Raw genomic sequence first — 16,691 nt, forward strand, 5'->3', positions numbered from 1 at the left:
TTACAGTGTTATGTTTTATGGTACCCACTGTGTACCATGTGCCCTGTTAAGGCTTTGTGTATAACAGCCGACTCCCACAACCATATTCAGGGGGAGGCATTTTATCCTTAACTTACAAGTCAGAAAACTGAAGTTCAGTGAGCGGAAATGATCTGCCTATGAATATTCAGGCAGCAGGGTTCGAACCATGCTTTGGAGCCGCAGTTTGCACTCTTTTTGCCGTATGAGGATACGTTCCTCCTTCCTTCATTTCACTCTATTCATCCATACAGATGAGAGGTAATCACTTCCATAAAAATATACATGATTAGGTCAAAGTAATGTCAAGTAAAGTATTCAAAAATAATTGAGAACTATAAAATGGAAGTACAGACTGACTTAATGAAGTCAAGTGTGAAAGTATCGGATCAATTCCATCCAATTTCTCTGGCAGAGATGAGAAATGAGCCTATCATCAATTTTAATTTAATTTGATTATTTAACAAATTTAACAAATACTTATTGAATGCCTGTCTGTTCCATGCCAGGTATTGTGCTAGACATTGGAGATTGAGGTTGATAAGACATGGATGCAATTCATACTCCTAATGGGCTCACAAAACGTGGGGAGGCCGATTTATAAACAATCCGATACAGTCACTAAAGGGTACTGAGGGAAGCATATATGAGTACAATAGGAATTCAAGTAAAATGTGTGTAAAATGTCATTTTTTGCTGTGCAAGGACACTGAAAATATTGCAAAAGAGGTGAAAATTGAGCTGAAAAGTTAAGGATGCATAATAATTTGCTAGGTATACAAGGAAGTTAGCATGAAAAAGATCACTGTCTGTTCTATTTGCTTTGAAAATTCTTGTGAAGGAGGTACAAGAATTTTCAGAGCCAGTTCCTCCTGGGATTTGTGAACCCATTTTCTTGCAGTGAACATGGACTAGAAAAGGAATTGAGCTGCATTGGGAAGTTCTAACTCTGCTGCTGTAGAATTTCCTCTCCTGAAGTTAGATATCTAGCTCCTTTTTTTTTTTTTTTCTTTTTGGGTACCAGGGATTGGCCTCAGGGGCACTCTATCACTGAGCCACATCCCCAGCCCTATTTTGTATTTTATTTAAAGACAGGGTCTCACTGAGTGCCTTGCTTTTGCTGAGGCTGGCTTTAAACTTGCAATCCTCCTGCCTCAGCCTCCCAAGCTGCTGAGATTATAGGTGTGCACCACCATGCCTGGCTGATATCTAGCTCTTTTAAATGCAGGGTTGTGTAGGTACCTGTGTGTGTTTAGATTCTGAGATTTGGCTCTTTTTGCCTTTGGAAGACAGAATACAGTACCGACTGTGACAATATGTAATTTGATAAAGCACCAATTATATTTATTATTTTCTTAACACAGTCAGTTTCCTTAGTTAAGTATTACATTATGTATGTGATACTTACATATCACAATACTGAAATGCTTGGTAATATCTTGTAGCCCACTCTGGGAATTGCTTAAAGTAATATTTATTTAGACAAGAAGTTGTTGGATGATATCAAATATCTGGAAAAATAGCAAGAAATCAATGAATTCTTAAAACTCAGGTTTTCCAGATCAGTGAGAGCATCCAGTGAAAACCTGAATTGATATGACTTAGTCTAATAAATGCATTAATAATTAGCATCTAAAGAACATGTGAATTGATTGTCCATTTGCCCAGCACATTATAGGACAGGCTATTAAATGAATATAGGTTGCACAATGACAAAAATAGGATGTTATTAGGTTATACATGTTGTGGCCAACATAGTCCATTGGAAAATATTCTTTGAAATTTTAATTGAAGTCATTGGGACATGTTCCTTTCCTTTCCTCTTTCTTTCTTTCTTTCTTTCTTTCTTTCTTTCTTTCTTTCTTTCTTTCTTTCTTTCTTTCTTTCTTTCCTTCTTTCTTTCTTTCTGCTAGGGATTGAACCCAAGACCTCATGGGGAATATTTTCAAAAGTTTATTTACATAAAATTTCAGGAAAATGAAACCCAAACCACAGCAATGTTAAATGTGAACAGCCTCTAGTAATTCAATTCATGCTGAGTGTGACACAGAAAAGTCCCCAGGAAAAGTGCCTCTGATGTGGCGTCATAAAGGAATAAAAACTTTAGTTGGAAAATACAGGGAATACCTGAGCATACTGCATGGTCATCCAGTTATTCTGTGAAGAGCTATTCATGTCCAGAGACTTTCGTTTCCTTTGGGCAGAGTGCCAACAGAGAAGGCAATATAGACAAAATGTATTTAGATTTTAGTGCACTTTATTTCATTTCACATGACATTAACATCAATAAGGGGTGGTTTTTATGATAGCATTGACTTAATATCTATCCACCTGGGTTAACATTGTCAGTTGATAACACTGGATTAATACTTTTTTAAAAAATCTCTAACCTGGATAATGCAATTATGAGCATTATCAAATTTGCGGACAGCACCAAGATGGAAGGACTTAACACCTCAGAGCTCACATACACAGTGCAGCATAATCCTTCAAGTTAAGTAGCTTAAATGCAGTTTCGAGTCCTCTTTAATGACCTGGCAGTAGTCTGTGACTTATCATTAAAAGGAAAAAGTACAGTGTGCTGTCTTCCATAGGACTGTTGAGTTATAAGAATTACCTGTACCATGTTTTAGTTCAACTTATGGCCTTTGCACTAGTCAACACATAAAGGGACAGTAGAACATTGTCACAAACTCCAGAACTGAAGACTGTTGGCTGTGTTTTGTGTCTAGGTGTGCTTATGAAGATCTCTCCATCAGTGTGGATTGTTTTTGTTTTTGTTTTTCATCACACTGTCTCAGTAACTATATATTTGTCTGTTGGACTTATCAGTTTCATAAGCATAAGGAGTGTGTCTTTTAAAAAAATTATCAATATATTCCCACTATCCAATATTTAATAGGTGTTCTGCATTTTTTAAAGAATAAATGAACTACATTTATGTTTACTGGCTTTTTTTTATAGGAGTCCAGAATTCAGCAGGGTTTTCATCAAGGACTCCAATTTGAACTTGAGCTGTGTTGGCCATTGGGTTCAGAAATGCCTAGCTGCAGTCAGGAACTGAAGAACTTGTCTCTCTGAGGACTCTATGAGACCTGGGACACACATGGTGTGTGACTTAAGTGAGAGACAATCCCCCTGGTGGCTGTCAGAGCTATTCTGGACCTCAAGGACTGACATCTTTGGGAGGTTACGCATATCACAAGACAGGAGTGGTACCAATGATATAAAAGACGCGTTTGATGAGTGGATGTCAAGTGGAGGGAGCGTGGAGGAGAAGCATGTGGCAGGAAGTGTGCTTCTTGGATTGTCTCCTGATTCTGAGATGCCTTTGGGCATTCCTAGATAGAAGCAGAAGAATGGTTTGACCTTTGTAGTAGGTGGGAATGGGAGCCAAGGAAGGGTGCGTTATTTCTGCGTGAGTGGCATCATCTATGCCTATAAGTTCATGAGGCCTGGAGAAATGGAGGTTACATTTCTGTCAGGAAAAATTGTTATATCTTGCCAGCTCATTGGTTGGCAACCTTTGGTTAATAAGGCCAAGTGACATTTTAACTGTACCTAATTGTCTTTCAAACGTCCGATTAGAAAGAAGTTCTGAGTTGGAGATTTCATGAATCATATCAAATCCATTTCGAATTTGTCATGTGTATGTCCTGAAAGGAAAACCCATAGCCCTGGCTTCATCCTCATAGAGAATGCAGATTCTGAATGGGAATGGCTGTTCTAGCTGGGAAGCTTCAGGAGGGGCCAAGTTGGCATTTTATTTACCTCTGTCTCCTCCGTGGCTTGCCCTGAGTCTGGCACAGAGGAGACACTTAGGAAATATTTGTTGAACAATTTGTTATTTGAGTTCATAACCCTCATGGGGCAGAGTACATGTAAGTTGTTCCAAAAAATCATTATTTTCATGGAAAAATGAATAAGGGACTCAGCAAATCTCATGGTGCAAGGGTTCTGTATTTTTTCTAAATTAATTTTCCCACTCCTCCATTTTTCACTGTAACAGCTGATATTGGCTCAATTATGTCTCAGGTTTTATTCCCCCGTTTCCTTTCCTTTTTTTTTCTGTACCCTTTTTCTCTCCTTCCCTCCATTTTCCCCTCTCTTCCTTTCCCCCACTCCCTTCCTTCCTTTATCTCTTTTTCTTTCTTTCTAGCAGTTTTGGTCAAGTGTCACAAGCACCTGAAAGACAGTGACTGACAATAATAACAAAAAATTAAGGTCTTGCATGTCACTAGGAAATAGAAAACCAAAGAGCCAGAGGCACGCAGGCACTGCCACCTCAGAAACGGAATTCTAGCTACACTTGTTATTTTTCTTTCCCTTTTGTAGCAGTTTGGTGACCTGTACATTCAAAAAGCACTAGGAATTCACTTGCTATATTAGTTAAGTGATAGAGGGTCTTAGTGACACAGTTGTTTAATGCAAGTCTGTCAGGTACACCTTTTCTAGTAGTCTCCTACCTTCAATCAATCCATCAATTCATATCTATGGACCCATGTATCTTTCTTGATGGACAACACATTATATGGGAGACAGATTGACAGGGACCCTAACTGACAGCGTTTGTAGGTGATGCTTTTGTGTAGGCTTCTTCTGATGTTGGGAGGAGGGCATCACCACAATTTGCATCATCCATTGATTCTAAGAAAGTCCTAACAGTGCCTGAATTCTGTAGGTGGTATACAAAGGCATGTTTTCCTGATTTTTGTTCTAATACATCATCCCTTTCTGCTCAGAATGCATGCTGTCCTTGCACTTGGTCTCTTGGTCACCTCTGCAATGCATCTGCTAGGTTGGGCAATGACTTTGGAGGAGCTGAGCTGCAGGGTGCTAGGCTGCGGTGATTATCTTTTGAGGAGCTGTGGTCCGAAGGGGGAAAGTGATCTGGGATTTGACTATTCTGGACGTCAAGGGACCAGAGGCTCTACCTTCTTTCTTGTCTCCAAGATCATTGTTGAGTTTCCCCCTTCCTCTGTTATCGCTGCTGTTGACTTCAGTCCTGTGGCCGCTGCGACCGCCAGTGGCTTGGCAGAAGTGAAATAGGTTTTGCATACACTGTGATTCTCTGCTATCTTTATGCTTCTTTATAAGTTTCTTATTGTGTTTTTCTGTCCCCCTTTAGTTTGAAAGCTACATCAGAATTGAGACTACCTATGTGTTTTCACATTTCAACAAATATCAACTAAGCATTTAAATGGCTGGGGATGTTGCTCAGTGATAGAATACTGCCAAGCATGTGTGAGGTCCTGAGTTCAACCTCCCACCAAAAAAAAAAAAAAACCAAAAACAAACAAACAAACAAAAAAACCTTATTTCCCATTCTTGCTTCTAATTTTCATGACAATTCCTGTCTCACCTACCTTCAAAACTAAGTCCCTGTGGTTGTCAGGTGTATACTTGCACACAAAGAAATATTCGTGTTTGCTTTGAAATTAAAATCTAACTTGTGTCCTGTGCTTTATCTGGCAACCCTAGCACTCCAATACCTCAACCCAGCTGAAAATATTTCATCTCCCTTATGAACTGTCACCTCCTTCCTCTCTTAAGGCATCGTGGTCCCATGTGGCCTTGCATTACATAGGGGCAATGGTATCATCCCTCCTCTACTGAAGTACACTGAAATCAAACCTCACTTGATTTTTATCTCCACAAGCTGCTGAGAACTTGTACCTGGTAGGTGGTGTGCCGGTATGCCCATATTTGTTTGTTGGATGCACAGGGCCTTTGAGCTGAGAACATTTACTCAATAGGCAGGTTCTTTATGGTTATAGCCTTTTGCCTGAGAGTAAAATTATCTGCCACCTAAGGTTTGAGTTTCACAAAATGTGAATTAGACTCCTAAGCATTCCAACCATCTTCTCTAACATTTTCTCTTCTTGGATGATGGGCTACGCTTACAAGGTGTTTAGGCTGCTCTTGCTCAAAGTGTACATGACCACAATTGTGCACTGACTAATCTACATCTATCTGGAAAATTCCCCCCAGTCCCCCAACTGATGCTTTGCAGTTAGTCTGAATTCCTAGGCTGGATCTCTGAAGACTTTGATCTGGTTGGAAGGACAGAGCTCTTTTTGCCCAAGCTTCACCAGATTTTCAAGGTTTTCCTCTCTTCTGTCTCACCCAACTGTTCGTCAGCCAGCAGGGGCTGAGCATTTCTAGCAATGTGAACCATTTGACTTTCCCTCTATTCCTTATGGCTTTCAGCTTTTTTCCTCACTCCCTCATTTTTGCCTCCCAAGAGTGCCAAGGAAGTTTTGGAGGGAGCTGCTGGGCAGCTGTGTCAGATTTCTATCCCAGTCCCTATTGTGCCAGTTCCTGGGGCAGCTTCCTCTCCTCTGTGGCATCGATCGCAGCTGCATCAGTTCTCTGAATCACAGAGACCTGTTATTATCTATCATTCTCTGATGGCTTCCATCCTCCAGTTTCTTGCTGTAGGTTCATACATTTTTTAGCTTTTAGCATTTTTAAAGGGTTCCCCAGAGGGAGAGGAATTAAGCATGAAGGTAATTTTGCTGTCTTGCAAGGGTCCTCGATGCAATCTAAAGTGTTCTGTGAGACCTCTTTTGCCCTAAAATATTCCTTTTTCTTTCTCTTTTTTCCCCCATGCAGCACTGAAGATTGAACCCAGGGTCTCGTACGTGGTAGGAAAGCAATCTCCCATGGAGCTACTTCCCCAGACATTTAAAAAAAAAATTATTTCAAGACAAGGTCTCATTAAGTTACTCAGGCTGACCTTGAAATTGCCATTCTCCTGCCTTAGCCTCCCAAGCAGCTAGAATTACAGGTGTCTCCCACCAGAGTGGCTAAATATTTATTTCTTTTTTTTTAAGTTGAATGTGTGGTTTTTTTTAATATTTATTTTTTAGTTGTAGTTGGACACAATACATTTATTTATTTATTTATTTATTTATGGTGCTGAGGATCAAACCCAGCGCCTCGCACGTTCTAGGCAAGTGCACTGACTAATCTACATCTATCTGGAAGATAGTTCTAGGCAAGTGCTCTACTGCTGAGCCACAACCCCAGCCCATGGCTAAATATCTTAAACCAACTAAATCTAGTCATAAAATTTTCACTCCCAAGGAGTAATGACACTTTCTTTAAGAAACTGTTGTAAACCATACAGTGTTCAGAGTATTTGTATGAATCTGTGAACGCTGGTCCTGTACATCTCTTCCCAACTCTGCCGGTCTAGATGGTTGACATTGGCCATGATGGTGGTATTTATATCATGGAAACTGGCCAGTGCTTTAAATTGTGCTCCCCCGTCCCGAATAGTTTACCTGCAGATCTTTAAATATATCTTTAAATATATTGGGAAGGAGATTAAGGTGGGATTAAGCCCTTTTCTGGTAACAGTTAGGACTCATACCTCAGCAGAATTGCATTATCAGCCTGGCTGAGGATCCCTTTGGAAGTCAGGGAGTAGGATCTGAGAGAATGTGGTAAGATTCAAGACAGAATGATTTCAGTTGCAGAAAATCAGGTCAGAAAGGCCCAGAGCACAGCAACTTCCAAGGGAGCTGTCTGCAAAGAGCCATGATAAGAAAGTATTACTAAAGGGAGCAGGAGAAGGGCCAAATCCAACTTCAAATTAGCTGAGGATTTTAGAGGGTGAGCTAGGCTGCTGCTTGATGCAGAGATGGAAAGTTTGCTTTCTCTTTCTGGGAGGAGTTGACCTTGCTGGAGTTGGGGAGGACCATTTGTTTCACCCTCTTTCTCCCCCCAACAGGGGCCTGACACATATGCTCAACTACCAGGAACAGCAGCAAGTGCAAACACCTGCTGGCCCTGCTAATTACCAAAGGCCCCCTCAGGAAGAGGGCTTTGGTTTAACACCTGGGCAGAGGTAGCTGACTCTGTTAGAACTACAGAATGTTGGCTTTGCAGTTATTGCAGATTCCTGGATCATTAATCAGAGAAACAGTGCTTAGTACCTGGGAAGTAGGGCCAGAGAGAGAATCTTTTCCTTTCGATTAGCGGATGTTTGTTACAAAAAAGAACATAAACAGATTTCCTTAGCTCTCTTGTAAGCAGAGGACGTTGACACTTTAGAAGAGCCTAATGTGAACTCATTTTTATTTAGGGAAAATTTGTTGCCTGAAACGTTAATGAAAGGTGTACTCACCAGGTTGCCCTCTTTATAAATGACGACTACTTTTATATGATCAGATTGTGCAGCCATTTATTTTAAATGTAGGCACTTGGCTAATGTGAGCAATGTCATGACTGTTATAAGACTTTGGAGAACACTATTCAACAGTTTCTCTTTCTTTTTTACTATGCCCTGGAGCCTTTTCAGCATTTCTAATTTATTTATTGTTGGAGGAATAATAGTGGCAACATTTTTGAAGTATTTTCCACATGCCATTGTGCCAAGTACTCTCATAAGAGCTCCGTAAAAATGATCTTAATTTAATTCTTATAACACCTCTATCTCAGCTCCCCCTCTCCTGACCCCAGTTTATAGATGAGAAAACTGAGGCTTATAAAAGTTCAATGGTTTGACTAAAGTCTTGCTTTTCCCTCCATGTCTGGCCAGACTGCCCATTTTGATGCTTTTGAGAGCAACATCCAGGTGGGGGGCTGTCTCTTGACACCTTTTTCTCAGAATAGGATATTTTGACATTCTTCCAAATGTCAAAATTGACTCTCAAAATTGCTGATTCACTGTCCCATCTCAAGTTCACTTTGTCAGGGACTCTGATCTGTGACCAGGGTCTCCTTTCCTTTCCTAGCCATATGGGTCCGGCAATGTGGCTTGTGCTTTCTAGGAGGAGAACTCATGATCTGTGCCTGGAGCCAAATTTTCACTATGAGCATGGACAGGGGAATGACACCAAGATCAGATGTGGATTTCGAGGTTAAATGAAGTCATTGTTTTTCTGGTTCTGCACATATATTTCTTTATTGATATTATCGCATCCTGTGTTGTAAATGGTAGTAATTTTCTATTCATCTGCACTGCAGATGTTGAAAGGATTTGGGTTGTTATTTTGGAATAAGGAAAAATGCGCAAGTCTGTGTCTTCAAGATAATATAAAAGGAAGTATATTTCATGCAGGCACCAGGCTAGAACACAGAAAACAACCACCATCACTTTTTTATAAACAATTAATCTTTCTCAGAGTGGTATCTCTGTTGCAGATACAACCCCAAAGGGACCTTGGTTGTTTTTCTGCTGCCATTTCAGGAGATAACTACAGATTTTCTTGGAGCAAGCACAAATCATGCAACTTTTATCCAAACCTTTAAACATCAACACAAAACCATCATTTTAAGAAATATTTGGGCCCGGCATAGTGGTGCACACTTGTAATCCCAGAGGCTCAGGAGGCTGATATAGGAGGATTGCGAGTTCAAAGCCAGCCTCAGCAATGGCAAAGTGTTAAGCAACTCAGTGAGACCTTGTCTCTAAATAAAATACAAAATAGGGCTGGGGATGTAGATTAGTGGTTGAGTGCCCTTGAGTTCAATCCCTGGTACAAATATATATATATATATATATATATATATATATATATATATATATATATATTTGTGGTAAAATGTGCTAATGTAAAGAATTAGAAGATTAGTGATGTTTAATTTAATAGAATGCATTCTTTCTCATGGAAATGGGAATATAATAAGTGTCCTGTAGGTGATTGGGTTGTAGCAATTTTATTGAAGATTAAAGTTTGATTGACCTTTGTTAGGGTGATTAACCTTTCAGAAATTAAAAGCCAGATTGGAATTAGTCTGTCCAATTTAAATGCAAACATTGAGCAGATTCTATGTCATTCAAATAATAATAATAAAAACCCTCCTATTTTAATTTTCGTTTTTGCACGTCTGGTGAAATGCTGCTTTAGAAGGACCATAGCTCTGACAAGAGTGTCTCTGTGGCAGAGAATCTAGAAATAATGTGTATATTATTGGGAGCCTGTGGGGAGAAAGTCCCAAGAACCATTCTCCTACCCCATAAAACATCAAAACCATTCCCACTAGCTCTGCATAACTGGAAATACTTGCTCTCCAAACAAAAATGATCTAGGAATGTACTGAAGAGGTTAGGAATAAATAGCAATAACATCTCTATTCCAAACCAATGACAAAAACCTAAACTGAATATTATATCAATGTTAAATGTATACAATGGCTCCTGAAAAACACATGTTTTATTGAAGTTGCTTATGAACCAGTACCTGAAAGTTGATTATNAAATATATATATATATATATATATATATATATATATATATATATATTTGGGACTTATTTAAACTTCTTTATATTCACTGGGGTTGGAGAGATTTAAAATCAAATAAGATATATTTACTGAGTAGTGGTTCCCAAAATGTGGGCTGTGACTACCTGCTTCAGAATCCCATGAACTGCCTATTGGCAATGTGGGGTTCAGGCCCCAAATTGGGCCTAGTGAATCAGAATCTTTGTTCACTGGGCCCAAAAGTTGGAATTTTAGAATATTTTCAGGTAACTCTCCCACTTTCACTAAAGTCCTAGAGCTACTGGATTTGAGAGAAAGGCCTGAGGTTTATTGTTGCATAGACGTGAATCTTAGCTCTGTTTTGTGGTAGTGTTACCTTGGGCAAAATGTTTAACTTCTTGTTGTTCTAGTTTCCTCATCTGTAAAGTAAGAATGATATTCTTTCCCTGAAAAGGGTAGATGCTACGTATAATAACTGCCTGGTACAGTAAGCAAACACAGCTCACACAGCTATTATTATTACTCATGCATCACTCTGGTGAAATAGACTCTCCTGACGCCAACGGAACTGAGAGTCTTGTAAGAAATCACTTTACACTTTGCATCAATTAGCTTTTCAAGGAGTCACTTGAAGTGGAAGGAAGAAATTGATGGAATGGAAGAATGAGTCCCTTTGGAAAGCTGTGGTCACCTGTGGCTTGGGGTGGGGGGTGCTCTCTTCCAGAGCAGTGATTCCTAAACCTTAGACACCACCAGAAACTCCTAGATGGCATGTTGTACATACAGATGATGAGGTTTCATACCATGTTTGCTAAGTCAGACCTTTGGGGAGAGAACCAGAAGGTGCATGTATAATCAGCTTCTACATTGATTCTTAGCCTAATTTAGGGGAAGTACAACCCAGAGAACATAAATGTTTTATCCCTATGAAGTTTTATCACTCTTTTCTCCCTTCTAATCCAAATACTGAATAACAGGGAATATAATTTTGATGGGCAATGGTGATAACAGGAGTAATAGTAATAATTAATAATAATAATGGCTAGCATTTATGAGCTCTGCCTGTGAGTGAATCATCATTCTAAAGTTTAAATGCATTAACTCTTTAATCCTTACAGTGATATTAAAAAATAGATTTTTTTTTTTTTTGGTGGTGATGGGGATTGAATCCAGGGTCTTGTGCATGTGAGACAAGCACTCTACCAACTGTGTATCCCCAGCCCAAAATAGGTGTTTTAATCATCTTCACTTCACAGAGAGCAAACAGGGACAGATTTTAAATATAGAGCACAGCTAGGGAACTGTGCTCCTGACCACTAGGCTACTGCATTTCCTAACTCAAGTGAAGGGCATAGAGATGTACAAGGGAGCCAAGCTGCAGCAGGCTCTTTCTGTCTACATTTCCAAAGTAAGCAGAAGGCTTTACCTCTTTGGTATGAAAGAGCCTCAAGTTCTGCTAGCTGGAAGGAGGGGACCAGGTCTGGAGCCAGGTCAGCCTTCTGGGAAGTTGATGTGGGGAAAGGACAGACCTGCATAGATAGTCACAGACATTCTGGAACATTCTTATTAAGTAGCTGAAACTGGAGTGTGGTTAGATTGAGGCACTAGGCCCAGCCTTCTCCTTGTGTCATTGCAACATACTGGGGCACTAAGGGATTCATAAGGCAAGCCCATGCTGACTTTTGTCCTACAAATGACAGTGAGCTGAGAAAAACTCTCATCTTGGAGGCTTAGCACCATGGCTCCTACTGGGAAACACAAGGATTTTTTGTTTGTAACCCCAGGGCTCATGTGTCAGGTTTGGAGGTAATTCTTTTTGCCTTATGCCCCAAACTTCGCTTTTTTTCTACTACTATTGCTATACCTAAAAGTAGCAGGAGATTTCTTTGACATATACTATAATAGTGAGATGGATCTTGAAATTATGGAATAAAGGTCAATCTCATTAGCCTTAAGTTTAGTTAGAGTTTAACTTCCAAGGATTTGTCCCCCACTTCTGGTCATTTTCAAAAGGATAAGTCTACTAAAATTTGCAGGCCAGCATCATTGTGAAGACAGCAGGGTCTGGACCTTATTGGTTTCCACAAATTTCTGGAGCCAATATTTAGAAGGACAATTTAATCTTCTCCCTTCTGAATACTAATAATTCTGATTTGAAGAGCAATATCTTGAGACATTTTTCCAGTAACACAGTCTTATTTCCAGGCACCCTAATTTTAAAGCTAATTACCCTCAGGCTTTTTATTTTTTTCCTCTGAGGAATGGAGCCCTGTTAAGTATTTATATTAAAATTCTAAAAGCTACCCTTGTTTGAGAAACAGATGTTAGAAGAGAATGTAGTCAAAAGTGAGAAGAAATGACTGGAGCAGAGAACGCTTATAATAATAATTACCAATGAATGAAAAGTCAAATAATAAATGCATCTTTTGTTTGTGTGCAAGAATGTTATTGCTAACCCATTATTATAAGTGGCGTGCTTTTTGAGTGTTTTTGCATTAGCGCTGATGCATTTGGGCAGTGGCGATCACAGGCTCTTGCCTGACCATACTGGTAATCAGTAGCAGGCATCTGCAAAGGAGATAGCCAAGATTTTCTGACGTTTTCTATGGTGAAAGAAAAGGGACAAATTTCTACTCTTAAGGAGGAGTGAGCCTATTTTCCCAACCAGCATCGTGCTTCTGCATCACACAGCACGTGCTGTGACACAGATAGTGATGGAAGAGATCTGGCGGCTTAATAAGTGTCAAAGCTGAAGGGTGTGTAAGTTTTCCTACCAGGAAACCCTGTTTATTCCTGCTCTATACTTCAAGTGCTATCTAAAAACCAAATTCGGCAGCAGGAAAAACCAGTAGCTAGTTAATGAGTTCTTTGTTCCAAACCAATAAGCCAAGTTTTTGTCTGTTTGTTTGGCTCAACAGATTGTGCTTTATTTACAAGCCATTAGCAGTTATTAATAAATGAGGTTGAGTGTGACAAATATTTTTGAATTTCAGACAACTCATTTGATATTTGATACAATGAAAGAATATTTATTTTAGGTGAAACTCAGAACTTGACTGAGATCCTGTTACCTGTGGACAGCCCAGCCTTTCTGATATAGTTCAGTGAAGCATGAGGGGGATGGGCGGTGGGGCTCTGCAGACAGACTCCCTTCATTCAGCTCATGGCTCTGCTTTTACTAGAGTGTGACCTTGGGCAAGCTCAGTTCTCTGTGCCTCAGCAATCTAATTTTTGTCAAATAGAGGCAATCATATTACCAACCTCAAAGAGAACTTTCCAGCATTATGTGAGATAATGTACTCTGTGATTAGCAAAGAGTGAGCTCTCAAATATGTATAAGCTAATAATAGAATAAACTGAAACAAAATTTAAACTCTGTCCTTGGCTATATCTTGATGCATCTCTTGTTACATTTTGTAATTATTGCATGAAATAGAGACTATGTTGGGATAACTAATGAAATTTAACCAACGAATATTTGAATTTTGCAATAAATACATCTATGCTTTGATTAGGGATTCAGTGGTTACCAGTAGTAAATACATTAAAGATACATTTAATAAAATCAAAGACCTTTATATATGAAATCATTATTCTAAAATAAACTTTTGTCTAAATTCATGTAGAGACAGTACTAAATGCTGTACAGTTTCATTGACTGTACTCATTTCTACTCTTATTATTTTTACATTTATTAATAGACTTTAGTAATTAAAAATTATCTTAATCACTCCTTCCTGTGTGATTGGAAGTATGTTGATTAATAGACTTTAGTATTAATCAACCTACCTAACCTGGTAAACTACATATTAATTTTATGCATTTAGATTGAACATTTCAACTCTGATTTTCTATTTCTATTCAGTGGAGTTGTTTTTTATAGTATGCTCTTAAGAAGAATATGTTTTCCCTCATGAATGCCAAATAAGTATTAAAGTTATTAAAACACACAATAATGCAATGATAATGACATATAACAAATTACATGAGAGAATACAATGCAATATTTATAATTTATTTTGATTGATCAAATTGCCTTTATTATGGATGTTTGGATTTGACCTTGGGGCTTTAGTGCACATGTATTATAGTTTGGTGCATTCTCCATTAGAAGGAATGGGGCTGGAAAATGAATGTGTTTATGGGGCCAAGAATGGATGGGTACTTAGCCAATAAAATGTTGGCTGTGGCAAACTAAAGTGACTGGCTTGATTTTGGTAGACTCTAACATTTTCCTGCTTGAGTCATTGCTAAAATGAGGATGAAAGCTGCGCTGGGGGAAGGTCTTAGACAAGAAAGGTTGAAATGGAGGGATACTAGGTTCTTGATATGTATCTTATGACTGTGAAGTGGGAATGGTTAATGTTTGTGCAGAGAAAGAAGACCAACTGACTAGGCTTCAAAGTTACACTTTTATAAACTTATCATGATTTTCTCTTCCAAAAGTCATGGCCTATGTAGTCACTCCTCATTACAGAGGCTGGTTATCATTGTTTTTAAGTTATTTGCTTCATTTATTTCTTCATATGATTGTTTTGCCTAGTGTTTCTCCTAAACTTCTTTGCTGAAATCTTCCAGGAGACCTTTCCTCTAGTAAAAGCTCCGGTAAGTCCAACTGCTATGCCCATTACTGTATTGGGTATATTATCTATTAATTATAGCCAGGGATCTCTCTCTGCTGTAGCAGTTCTGGTTTTGTGGGGAGGGAGGGTCGGATGCAAGAGAGTTAGCAAGGGAGATAAGGTGGTGTCAGTGGTAATATGGTGGTGAGACCCTTCTAATTGTGAAAATTTAGTATTGGTGACTTCCTGGCTGCTGTGATATTCTTTGTTTGTGTCTTCCAGTTGCCATGACCAGAGAAGCCCAAGAATCAACAGGCATGAGTAAAGAAAAAAAAAAAAAAGGAATTGAGCTAAGGGAACATTGCAGATCAGCAAGCCTTCCTGTGTCAAATTTGCTCTTCTACTTGGCTTGAGGAACTTGAGAATACCTGTGGGAGTATACTTTTAAAACTGCTTTGATATTTTTAATTTCAGTGGACAATTGCAATTATTAATGGGCTGTCCCCTTTGCAGATGCCTGCTATTGGTTACTAGTGTGGTGAGGCAAGTCTCCCTCTCTGTGGTCAGTGATCAAGACCTCACTTCTGGGTTTTTTGCTTCCATGAAGAATTCTACATAAGCTATGAATGTTCTTACAGATCACCTCTGCAAAAGTGAAATAAACATTTTCTAGCTCAATTATTCTGTGAATTGTTTTGATAAAATTGACTCTTATTTTTTATCTTAAGTGTTTTGCATATCCAGTACATGGGTCTGGTCTTTCCCCAATTCAGAAAGGCCTATTTCTACTGTGTCCTGTGTTGATGCATCTTGTCTCCTTTCCCTCAATTAATTGCTGATGTCATCTCTTAGCTATTTCCAAAAGGGTGTCTGAGTTGCTTGGCTTACTTTTTTTACATACTAGTCCTTATGAAGTCACTTTAGACAGACTTACTATTATCACACTATATATATGCTGTATATACTGAGTCTTCTCTCAAGGCTTCAAGATAGAGATTCCTTTCACTCATCATAACAGGTTCTGAAGCTCAGAGTTTGAACCTAATATGTTCAAACTTAAACATCTAGTGAATGGTAGATACATATTCAAAACCCATTCAGGTCAACTCCAAAGTCTACATTCCTTCACTAGGTTTTGGTAACTGAGAACTTTGCCTTTGGAGGGCTGGATCACAACATTTCTTTCATGCTATTTGACTATTTGTTCCACTTTCTATTCTCCCTTTCAATTCTAGCATTGTTCAGCCTCTACAAAAATCAAGATTCCTTTTTCTGTGTTTCAAATATATAATATTGAGTCAAACTATTTTTAGCACTGTGCAAGGCACTGTATGGGATACAAAAATAAATGAGTCTGTGGATAACCTTGGGAACTTCTATTTTAATCACTACAATATGAGCCAGAAAAACCTGCATACAGTTGTCTACAGTTGTCGACAGAATAAAAGTATCATTATTGAGCCCATGATAGAAATTTACAAGAAGGAGAAAGCAACCCCAGAAACCTCTCCTCTGTGTTTACAGGGATGGGGAGCAGGAGCAGAGGAAAGGTGATGACCACATTTTATTGGTTCACTGTCACTGCTATTTTGTATAATTAGCCTTAGTTTTGGTGAGAAACAAGAATGCAAAAGAGGATCTAGGCAGGGATGGGGCATGCAGATAATTATTTTATTTTGCTGATACTTTCTCCTTGTAGTGATAGTGGAAAGAGAGAGAGAGAGAGAGAGAGAGAGAGAGAGAGAGAGAGAGAGAGATATCTTACCCTGGTTAAATTTAATCTGACAACCCAAAATCCATTCATTCAATGTAATGGTGAATACATTAAATTATGGAGTTGGGATATACAATGATGAACTGAAATATATATATATATATATATATATATATATATAT

This window comes from Marmota marmota, unplaced genomic scaffold (assembly GCF_001458135.2).
Source record: "Marmota marmota marmota unplaced genomic scaffold, marMar, whole genome shotgun sequence".
Lineage (NCBI taxonomy): Eukaryota > Metazoa > Chordata > Mammalia > Rodentia > Sciuridae > Marmota > Marmota marmota.